Source organism: Chelonoidis abingdonii, chromosome 9 (genome assembly GCF_003597395.2).
Source record: "Chelonoidis abingdonii isolate Lonesome George chromosome 9, CheloAbing_2.0, whole genome shotgun sequence".
Taxonomy (NCBI): Eukaryota; Metazoa; Chordata; order Testudines; family Testudinidae; genus Chelonoidis; species Chelonoidis abingdonii.
The window spans coordinates 30,261,563-30,272,981 of NC_133777.1; positions in this window are offsets into that span (position 1 = coordinate 30,261,563).

An 11,419-nucleotide genomic window follows, 5' to 3' on the forward strand; every position below is an offset into this window, starting at 1 on the left:
GAGTGGGTCCTGTGTGGCCTCTTGCTCTTGGGCGACCTCCTGCTCCAGTGGAACCTGGGAGTCCAGTGGGTGAACTGGGGCTTCCTCCGTAGCAGTTGGAGGGGGGCAGCTAACTGTCACCACTGGCACTCGGTGCTCTGATGGGACGGAGCGGGACGGAACTACTGGTACGCCTTGGGCCTGGTGGTACGCCCAAGGTGTCCAGAATGACCACTGATGGAGGCCTTGGTCCTGGGCCTGGGCCTCTTGGAAGACTCTGGTGGGCACATCGGAATCGTGGTCCTGTGCATAAGAGTTGTCCCCGTGAGACGACACTGATGCGTGTCTGAATGGCCATGGAGGGGCTGAAAAGCCCCGGGCAGAGTCTCTGTCTCTAGCGGATCTTGCTCTACTCGGCACCAGGGACCGGTACTGGGAGGCATACTGGTACTGGGAACGAGATCAGGACCTGCGACCGGAGCAGTGCCGGGAGGTCGACCGAGATCTCGAGGCTTGACATCAGGAACGACTACGGGAGTCATGGTGCCTGGAGCGGTGCCGGGAGCTGGAGTGGTGCTGAGAGTAGCGGGCTGGCGAACGGAATACTGAATGGTGCCGTGAGTGCAACCAGTACCGAGGAAGAGAATGGTGCTGGGACTGCGAGTGGCGTCGGGAGTAGGAGCGCCGGAGGGACCTAGAACTTCTGCGGGACCGTGATTGTGAACGGTTCCGCTCTGCTGTGCTGACAGAGGATGGTCTTATCAAGGCAGGCTTACCGATAGACTGTATTACCCGCACTGGCGGTGCTGGAGGTTGAGGCACCGTCGACTCTGTCATGGCAATCAGAGCCCTCACCTTTGAGAATGTCTCCGGCATGGATGAAATAGTAAGCTCAACCACGGCTTGTGCCGGGGAGCTGACAGGCACCGAACTCGATGGCCCTTGTGGGACCGGAATCGACAGTGCCGACATCATCGATGCCGTGGGAGGTGTCAGTGCCGGGTTATCCGACTTAGACGAGCTCTCTGGCTGAAGTGCAGGTGGCACGGAAGCAGCAGGAGTCTTAGGCTTTCTCGACCTCGGGGAGAGGGAGCGGTGCCGAGTCAACTTTGATGCTGGCGACGGCTGGTGCTGAGAGGCCTTGGCAGTACCGGTGCGGTCTGGTGCCGAGGAGGCGCTTCTGCCCACCGATTGTCCAGCGCTCGGTGCCGAAGGCGGAGGGATAAGAGCCGCCTCCACGAGAAGCTGTTTTAGCTGAAAGTCCTGCTCCTTTTTTCTTCTCGGCTTCAAGGCCTTGCAAATGCGACATTTGTCTGCCACGTGAGATTCCCTGAGGCACTTAAGACAGGAGTCTTGTGGATCTCCTGTCGGCACTGGCTTGTGACAGGCCGAGCAAGGTGTGAAACCTGGTGAACCAGGCATAGGCCCCAGCACCGGGTGCAGGGAAGGGGCTAATCCCTGAACCCCTCTTAAGTATAACACTAACTATGAATGATAAGAATTAACTATAACTATATAACATTGAACTATATACACAAAAAGTAACAAAAAAAACACGGTTACTCACCTTTGTAACTGTTGTTCTTCGAGATGTGTTGCTCATATCCATTCCAGTAGGGTGTACGCGCCACGCGTGCATGTTCGTCGGAAGACTTTTACCCTAGCAACTCCAGCGGGCCGGCAGGTCGCCCCCTTGTTGCAGAGAAATTACCCTGCGGACCAGGGTCGCTGGTTCCTCCCAAACTGCCCTCATTATCAACGTTGCGAGAATTGAGGGCGGTCGCCTTGCTTCTCAGCGTTCATCGGCGGATCCAGGGCCGCTGTGTTCGGTTTTATCGACAACACAACGGGGTATACTATTGTGAAGCAAGCAGGGAGGAAGAGATCTCCTTCTTACTTTGTCGGGAGGCCATGACTTGTGGGACTTTTGCATAGCCCACTCGGTTCACCTAATCAGCTTCCTTTCTCCCCGGGTCGGAAGTACCCTGGCAGTTCATCTCAGCCGGTCCTTTGCTCCCACAAGTGATCCCTTCGCCCAGACGTCGCCCTGTGCCTCCTTCCAAGGTGGGGGCTCCCATAGTTCTTTGCTCCCGCAGGAACAGGAGTGCCGTTGTTTTGCTCTTTCCGGTCGCGGCCGGGTACAGGGGCAGAGCCTTTCTAGATTCGTGGGTGCACACCTCTTCTTGTGTTGCCTCCGTTCCCGTTATCCCAGGTCCTCTGAAGGTTGGCAGGGGACGGGCCGCTTGCTTCTGATCGCTCCGCTGGCCCGGCGCATTGGTTCTCTTCTGCTGCGACTGTCGGTAGCGGACCCTGTTCCCCTGCCCTTTCTGATGTCGCAAGACCATGCTCGGCTTGTTACCCGGACTCAGTGTGCTGACTCTCGCGTGGGCTCCTGCGTGGGCTGCTAGGTCCGGTTGCATTGCTCTTTCCCTGTGAGGCAGTCTTCTGGGGAAGTAGACGCCGTCTGACAGGGCGATACTAGCCAAGGAAACGTTTTAGTGCTGGGGACGGAGAGGCTTCCTCCCCAATGTTTCATCCAACTAATACCTCGATTACTTTGGTGCTCAAGCAGCAAGGCCCTGGCGGTTCCTCTCTCGGGTCACTTAGCGGCATCTTCCACCCTTCCACCCGGGGAGCGACGCCGCTGCTGTCTTCTCACACCCGATGTGGCTATGTTCCTTAAAGGGCTGGAGCGTCTTTACCCCAGTCCGCCACCCAGCCCCCTCTTCTTGTCCCGTCTTAGTCACCCCCGTTGAGCTGCTCGGCTTACGTGTTCCTCCTCTATGTCCTGGAAGACAGCATTCTGGTGCCATCACTTCTGCAGGCGCATGTCAGAGCTGCGCACCCTCGTGGATGGAGCACCCGTATACGTGTTCCATCGGGCAAAGTACAACTGCAGGCCGCACCCCGCCTTTCTGCCCCAAGTTTGTCTCGCTTTCATGTCAACCAGGACATATTCCACCCTATTCTTTCCGGAAACCTCATTGTCTCACAGGAGCAACATTACACTCCTTAACGTGTGTAGGGTGCTCGCTTTTTATATGAGCGGGACCAAACCATTCCGTAAATCACCAACTCTTTGTCGCCGTAGCTAGCGAGTAAGGGGGTTGCCAGTCTCTTCGCAGAGGATTCCTCGTGGGTGACTCCTGTACTACAGCATGTTCTGACCTGGCCCGTCTCCTTAGGTCATGTAACTGCGCTCTTACTAGAGCCAGCAATCATCGCGCGCGTTCCTTGCACGAGTACCCGTCCAGAAATCTGCAGGGGCAGTGACCTGGTCTCCGTGCACACCTTTGCTTCCCATTACGCCCTGGTCAGGCAGTCCAGGGATGACGCAGCCTTCGGCTCTGCCGTGTTGCCGCACTGTCGACCTCCTCTCCGACCCCACGCCTAGGTAAGCTTGGGAATCACCTACTGAATGGATATAGAGCAATCACTCGAAGAAGAAAACACGGTTACTCACCTTTGTAACTGTTGTTCTCGAGATGTGTTGCTCATACCATCCACACCCGCCTCCTTCCCCACTGTCGGAGTAGCCGGCAAGAAGGCACTGAGGAGTGGGCAGGCCGGGAGGGGTATATATTACCGCCATGGCCAGCGCATCTGGCTTGACAAGCAAGGCGGACCGCCCTCAATTCTCGCACGTTGATAATGGAGGGCGAGTTTGGGAGGAGACCAGCGACCCTGGGTCCGCAGGGTACCTAGGTGAGCTCCCATCCCAAGTCCGACGCGTCCGTCGTCAGGGACAGCGAGGCTGGGCGAGATGGAACGGAAGCCCTGCACACACGACGGACTGATCCAGCCACCACTGAGAGAGAGGAGGACGTCCTGGGAATCGTGATTCTGAATCTAACGGACGCCTGGCCGGACGGAGCTGAGGGATGATGCCAGGACTGGAGGGGCCGGAGGCGGAGTCGAGCGCATGCGCCGTAATAAATGTGCAGGCCGCCATGTGGCCCAAGAGTGTCAGCAAGTACGTATGAGGTTAGAGGTGCTGCCTGCAGCCCTGTGGATGATGCTGTCAAAGCCTGGAACGCGACAAGGGAAGAACGGCCCTGGCTATGGTGGAGTCTAGAACGGCGCCGATAAACTCTATCCTCTGAGTAGGGGATAGAGTGGACTTCTCTGCGTTGAGCACAGGCTAGACTCGAGAAAAGGCGGCTGATCATGCGGACGTGCGCGAGGACTCGGTCTCTGAGGGTCCCCCGGATAAGCCAGTCGTCGAGGTAGGGAACACATGCACCCGACTGCGACGAAGAAAGGCGACGACTACAGCCATGCATTTGGTAAACACTCTCTGGGGCCGTCGAGAGGCCGAAGGAAGACGTGAATTGATAGTGCCGGCCGCGACAAGAAGCGAAGAACCTCCGATGGGGCGGGAAGATGGCTATATGGAAATAAGCGTCCTGCATGTCGAGGGCGGCGTACCAGTCTCCGGATCCAGGGATGGAATAATGGTCCCAAGGAAACCATGCGGAACTTCAACTTGACCAGGTATTTGTTGAGCTCTCGTAGGTCGAGGATGGGTCTGAGACCTCCCTTGGCCTTGGGGATCAGAAAGTAACGGGAAGGAGTAAACCCCTTGCCCTTCTCGTTCTCTGGAACCTCCTCTATGGCCCCTTGTCGAGGAGCGTTCGCACCTCCTGGAGGAGGATCTGCTCGTGAGAGGGGTCCCTGAAGAGGACAACGAGGAGAGGGGTGCGGAGGGCGGGTACGAAGCAAACTGTAGAGGTGGTATCCAAGCCGCAGCGTGCGGAGAGGACCCAGCGGTCTGAAGTAAGCTGGCACCACGCCGGAGGAAGAATGAAGACGGTTGGAGAAGGGAGGAGATGGATCCGTGAAGGAACTGGTACAGCGCCCTCGGGCGCACACTTCAAAATGAGGGCTTCGGCCGGAGGAAGGCTTGGAGGGACCTTGGCTCTGGCCCCCTGGTTACCCGATTGTCTGCGCCTGCCCGTTTCTATTTTTCGCCGCCTGGCAAAGTCCTGCCTTTGCCTGGGGTTGGGGGTAAGGCCTGTGCTGCTGCTGAGGCCTGAATGGTCTACGCTGGGTAACGGCGTATGCATCCCTAGGGCACGCATAATGACCCTATTATCTTTGAGGCTTTGCAGCCGAGGGTCAGTCTTGTCCGAAAACAGGCCCTGGCCCTCAAACGGAAGGTCTGGATGGTATATTGGAGTTCCGGAGGAGGCCAGAGACCTGAAGCCACGAGATGACGGCGCATAGTGACTCCGCAGAGGCCAGAGTCTGGCGGCCGAGGTCTGCTGCATCCAAAGCCGCCTGTAGGAAGTGCGTGCGAAGAACTTTTTTCCCTCGTCAAGGAGAGCGGCGAACTCCTGACGAGCGTCTTGTGGAGGAGCTCCTTAATTATCAGCCGCCGCCCCAGGTGTTGTACGTAGCGGTCTGAGCAGCAGAGCTTGCTGGTTGGAAGACCCGCAGCTGCAGGCTCCTGCGAATAGACCTTGCGGCCAAGCAGGTCCATAACGTCTCACCTCCTTAGACTTGTGGGGGCCGGAGCTTGTTGCCCATGGCGTTCCCTCTCATTCACAGATTGAAACGACGTGGGAACACGGGGGCGGGTGGACATATAAGTACTCAATAGCCCTTCGAAGGGACCATGTATTACGCTCCACCCCACCGAGCAGCGGGGGAACGGAAGCCGGTGACTGCCAGATGTGGTGGTGTGTTGGCTTGGATGGTCCTTATGAAGGGCAGGGCGACACGAGTGGGCGCGTCCGCCGAGAGTATGCTCACGACCGGGTCCTCGATCTCGGAGACTTCCTCAGCCTGGATGTTCATATTTTGCGCCAAGTGCCTGAGGAGATCCTGGTGTGCCCTGAGGTCCAGTGGGGGGGGACTGGTGGATGTTGTCCCCGCCACCACCTCATCTGGGGAGGACAACGAGGAGAGACCTGGCAGGAGCGGGTCTGGTGGCGGCTCTGACTGGAGCACTGCTTCTGACTCTTGCGGGAGCTCAGCATCCGGAGGATGGGACGACAGCTCTTCCGTAGGGGATGGAGGAGGCCGTGAAGAAGTAGCCTCTGGAGCCCTGTGCTCTGAGACAGACAATCGTGGGGGAATTTGCTGAGGGCCCTGGGCTTGATGATACACCCAGGGGGTCTAGAAGCCCCACTGCTGCGGACCATGCTCCTGCTGACCCTTGGAAAAAAGGGCAGCGGGTCTTTCAGCGTCTAGGTACACACTGTCTGCTGGTGAAGAGACAGAGCCTTGGCGAGAGGGCCATGGTGGAGCCGAGCGGGAGTGGTACGGGTCCCACGTTGCAGATGGCGAAGACCTCCTCGGTGCCAGAGATTGGTGCAGTGAACCATACCGGCGCCGTGATCGAGACCGGGACCTGCCACCAGCTCGGTGCCGGGAGGTCGACTGGGATCTGGACCATCGATGGCGGGAACGTCTCCTTGAGTCCCAGTGCCGGTAACGGTGGCTGGAGCCAGAACAGTGCCGGGAGTATCGGGACCAGAGCGAAGACGACCTGCGCCACGAGTACGACCGGTGCCGTCGTGGAGAGCGGTGCCGGGACTGCGAGCGGCGCCGTGAGCGAGACCTCCCTCGGGATTGAGATCGGTGCCAAGATCTTGACCGGTGCCAAGCCGGAGAGTCCAGGGACGGCGCTTGCATTGGTGTAGGCTTGCCCTTTGATTGTAGAACCCGCACCGGCGGCGCTGGGGGTTGGGGCAGCACAGGCTCTGTTAAGATGATTAGGTCCCTGGTCGACGAGAAGGTCTCGGGCGTGGACGGGACCATCAGTTCTACCCCAGATCTTGGCGGGGAGCTGGGAGGGATCGGACTCGACGGACCCACCGGGCCTGGAGTTGACGAAGTCCCTGGCACGGCCAACACGGCCGGCGTCGGCGCCGGATGCTCCTTTCGGGGCTGTTTAGCCAGGGTAGAGGACGTCGAGGGCCTCTTCCCGTGAGCTGGTGCCGGAGAAAGGCAGTGCCGTGGCGTTTTTGCGGCGCCGGAGAGATCCGGTGCCGGAGCCGAAGCGGCACTCGGTGCCGAGGACGCAGGGTTAAGTGCCGCTTCCATCAGGAGCGTCTTGAGGTGCTGGTCTCACTCCTTCTTGGTCCTCGGTCTGAAGGCCTTGCAAATGCGGCACTTCTCGGATATGTGCGATTCCCCCAGGCACTTCAAGCAGGCGTCGTGGGGATCGCTGGTGGGCATCGGCTTTTTACAGGCCGAGCACGGTTTGAACCCCGGCGAACCAGGCATGAGCCCGGCGCCGGGCGCAGGAGAGGGCTAGCGCCCCGAAAGCGCTAACTATATACACTAGAACTATAAACTACAACTATACTATACTAAGTGAACTATAATTAAAACTAAAACTAGAACTAGAACAATGAACGAAGAGAAGCTAGGGACGTGGAGGACAGCTATGCCGCGCTCCACAGTTCCAACGACCAACACGGCGGTAAGAAGGAACTGAGGAGCGGGCGGGCTGGCAGGGATATATATTATTCGCCATGGCGGCGCCACTCTAGGGGGCGACCTGCTGGCCCGCTGGAGTTGCTAGGGTAAAAGTCTTCCGACGAACGTGCACGCGTGGTGGGTACACCTACTGGAATGGATATGAGCAATCACTCGAAGAAGAACTACGAGTAACTAGGGAGGTGGAGGTCAGTAAAACCGCACTCCACAGTTCCAACAAGCGACACGGGCGGTAAGAAGGAACTGAGGGGCGGTTGGGTCGGCAGGGGTATATATCCGGCGCCATAGCAGCGCCACTCCAAGGGGCGCCCAGCCGACCCACTGAGTGTTGGTAGGGTACAAATCTTTCGACGAATGTGCACATGGCACGCGCACACTTAATTGGAATTGATATGAGCAAGCACTCGAAGAAGAAAAGTAGGTTACAGATCTTCCATACAAAGGCTGGAACTCTCCTTCAGCCTGGGACCACCTCTTCAGTTCAGTTTTTGTCCTCCAGACATGTTTTCAGGTGTGTTGAGTTATGGGAGGTGGGGGGAAGGCCAAATAATGATGTCACATCCCCTGTTTTACATGTTCTTTTAGCTTGCTGGAAAAATCTTTTGCTATGAAGTAAATCAAGCAGTGTCCATTGTCTACGTGCTTCCTCTAAGAAGTCTTCATTTTATACAGATCCTTTGATAATTCTTGGTAGTGTGGATTCCCCTTAATGGGCCAGTCACATTGTCTGTCTTCTTCATTGTTGTACCTGAAATGCTGTTTGTGGGTGTTTTCAACTTCACAGCATATTTCAGTAACACACAGATAGCAAACTTTATAACTGCACATACAGTAATAGCACATACAAGCCAACAGAATATTAGTGTTCAACAGATCAAGACTTTTAAAATAATATCTCACAAGGCATACTTTGTACAAAACTTATAATTGCATGACAGTGGTAAATATGGGGGTTCTAGGGTGGTAGTTTGGGCACAGTGTGCTGCAGAATGTCAAGAGAAAACCTCTCCAATTTCATGCTAGATTTCCTGAGAGATCTGGTTAGCTTGGAGGAACTTCGTAGTAACAGGCAAACTGAACAGAACTTCCATCACTAGAGATGGGCACATTGCAATGTTAGTATCTGGATTTGGATTTCAAACGCAACAAAATTTAGCACTGTGGTTTTGTTTCAGCTTATTACAGAGAAGAGCTGAGGATAAAAGGACATGAAAATGTGTATTTTTCTTTTTGTAGTAGAGCTGGTGGAGATGTTTTGAACTGTTGACATTTTTTCTCAATTTTTAGATTTGATTTTAAAGAGATGAATATTTTCATTCATATTTTTAAAATCAAATATACATTTTGGAGAATTTCCTCTCCCCACCACAATTTGAAACATTTCTATGAATTCTATTGGAAAGATAGAGTCTATTAGCAAAATGGGGACCCAGGTCTGGTGTAGCCAGGTGGTCACCCACTCCTGCCCTGAAGGGCTTAAAACAGTCCTTGGTGAGGCCCAGGGTAGGGGAAACCTGGGCTGACTGGGGAAGTAGCCACAGCTGGGCCATGCTCCAATCAGGCTGCAGCTGGCCCTTATAAGAAGGCAGTGGACGAGGGAGTAGTCAAGCTCTCTCTGTTTCCAGAGGGAGAGGGGCCTGGCTGCTGGGAAGCTCAGGTTACCTAGAGTGAGGCAGGGCTGGGGAAAGGCCAGAGAGACTGGGGAGCTCCAGGCTGTCAACTCCCCAGGCTGCAGGGCCTTGTCCAAGGCCCCCATAGAGGCACTGAGTTGCAGAGAAAGGCAGCAGGTCCAAACTCAACCTTGCCTGTGATGAGTGGCTTATACTGCAGTCTTCCCTAAGACGTGGGGGTAGTTGGTGACTGGCAGTAGCCTACGACTGAGGTGAGGTGGTGATGCGGGTGGGGGTTCCCCTGAGTAGGGAGACCCAGAGAAATAGTGGGGGTATTGTCAGGGGGCAGCACCCACTGGAAGTGTCACCCGGGGTCTGGCAGGGACACGGGGGCCAGCGCTAGCGCAACACTGGCTGACAGGGGTTGCTCCGGAGGCTGGAAAAAAAGCTAATTCCCAGGACACCAGCAGTAGGTGCCGCAAGGGTGACTCCCGCATCGTTACATCTGCATTTCTAATCATCCCACAGCGGAGGGCTGTTTGCATCCATGGTTTTGATTTGGTCTCTGTTTAGAAATGTGACCAACAAGGTGATGTCATGGTGGGAGTCTGCTATAGACTACCAGACCAGGGGGATGAGGTGGATGAGGATTTCTTCTGGCAACTAACAGAAGTTACTAGATCACAGGCCTTGGTTCTTGTGGGAGACTTCAATCACCCTGATATCTGCTGGGAGAGCAATACAGTGGTGCACAGACAATCCAGGAAGTTTTTGGAAAGCATAGGGAACAATTTCCTGGTGCAAGTGCTGGAGAAACCAGTTAGGGGTTTCTTGACCTGCTGCTCACAAACAGGAAAGAATTAGTAAGGGAAGCAAAAGTGGATGGGAACCTGGGAGGCAGTGACCATGAGATGGTCGAGTTCAGGATCCTGACACAAGGAAGAAAGGAGAGCAGCAGAATATGGACCCTGGACTTCAGAAAAACAGACTTTAGCTCCCTCAGGGAACTGATGGGTAGGATCCTCTGGGAGAATAACATGAGGGGGAAAAGAGTCCAGGAGAGCTGGCTGTATTTTAAAGAATCTTTATTGAGGTTGCAGGAACAAACCATCCCAATGTGTAGAAAGAACAATAAATATTGCGGGTGACCAGCTTGGCTTAATAGTGAAATCTGTGCTGATTTTAAACACAAAAAAGAAGCTTACAAGAAGTGGAAGGTTGGACAAATGACCAGGGAGGACTCAGAGTATGAAAATATTGCTCAGACATGCAGGAGTGAAATCAGAAAGGCCAAATCACACTTGGAGTTGCAGCTAGCAAAGAGGTTAAGAGTAACAAGAAGAGTTTCTTCAGATGTGTTAGAAACAAGAAGACAGTCAAGGAAAGTGTGGGCCCCTTACTGAATGAGGGAGGCAGCCTAGTGATAGATGATGTGGAAAAAGCTAATGTACTCAATGCTTTTTTCCCTCTGTCTTCACATACAAGGTCAGCTCCCAGACTACTGCACTGGGCAGCACAGCATGGGGAGGAGGTCGCCAGCCCTCTGTAGAGAACGAAGCACAAGTCCCTGGGGCCAGATGCGGTGCATTTGGAGGTGCTAAAGGAGTCGGTGTATGTGATTGCATAGTCATTGGCCATTATCTTTGAAAACTCATGGCGATTGGGGGAGGTCCTCGATGACTGGAAAAAGGCTACTGTAGTGCCCATCTTTAAAAAAAGGAAGGAGGAGGATCCGGGGAACTACAGGCCAGTCAGCCTCACCTCAGTCCCTGGAAAAATCATGGAGAAAGTCCTCAAGGAATCAATTCTAAAGCACTCAGAGGAGAAGAAAGTGATCAGAAAGATTCAGAAGGTCTGGCTCCAGGCCACAGCGTGCCAAGCGTGTGCTTGGGGTGGCACGCCGCAGGGGGCGCTCTGCCGGTTCCTGGGAGGGTGGCAGGTGGCTCCAGTGGAGCTGCCGCAGGCGTGGCTGCGGACGGTCTGCTGGTCCAGTGGCTCCGGTGGACCTCCCGCAGACACGCCTGCAGCAGCTCCACCAGAGCCGCAGGACCATTGGACCCTCTGCAGAAACGCCTGCGGCAGGTCCACCGGAGCTGCGGGACCAGCTGAGCATCCGCAGAAATGCCTGCGGGAGGTCCACCGGAGCCGCAGAACCGGCAAGCGGCAGAGCGCCCCCTGCGGAGTGTCACTGTGCTTGGGGTGGCGAAATTGCTAGAGCCGTCCCTGACAGTCAGCATGGATTCATCAAGGGCAAGTCATGCCTGACTAACTGTCGTAGCTTCCTACTCAGATTTGAACCTTAGTGTTCATAAACTGAGAAGCTAGCATGAACCCTCTAAGCTTAATTACCAGCTTAGATCTGATATCGCTGCCACCAGCCA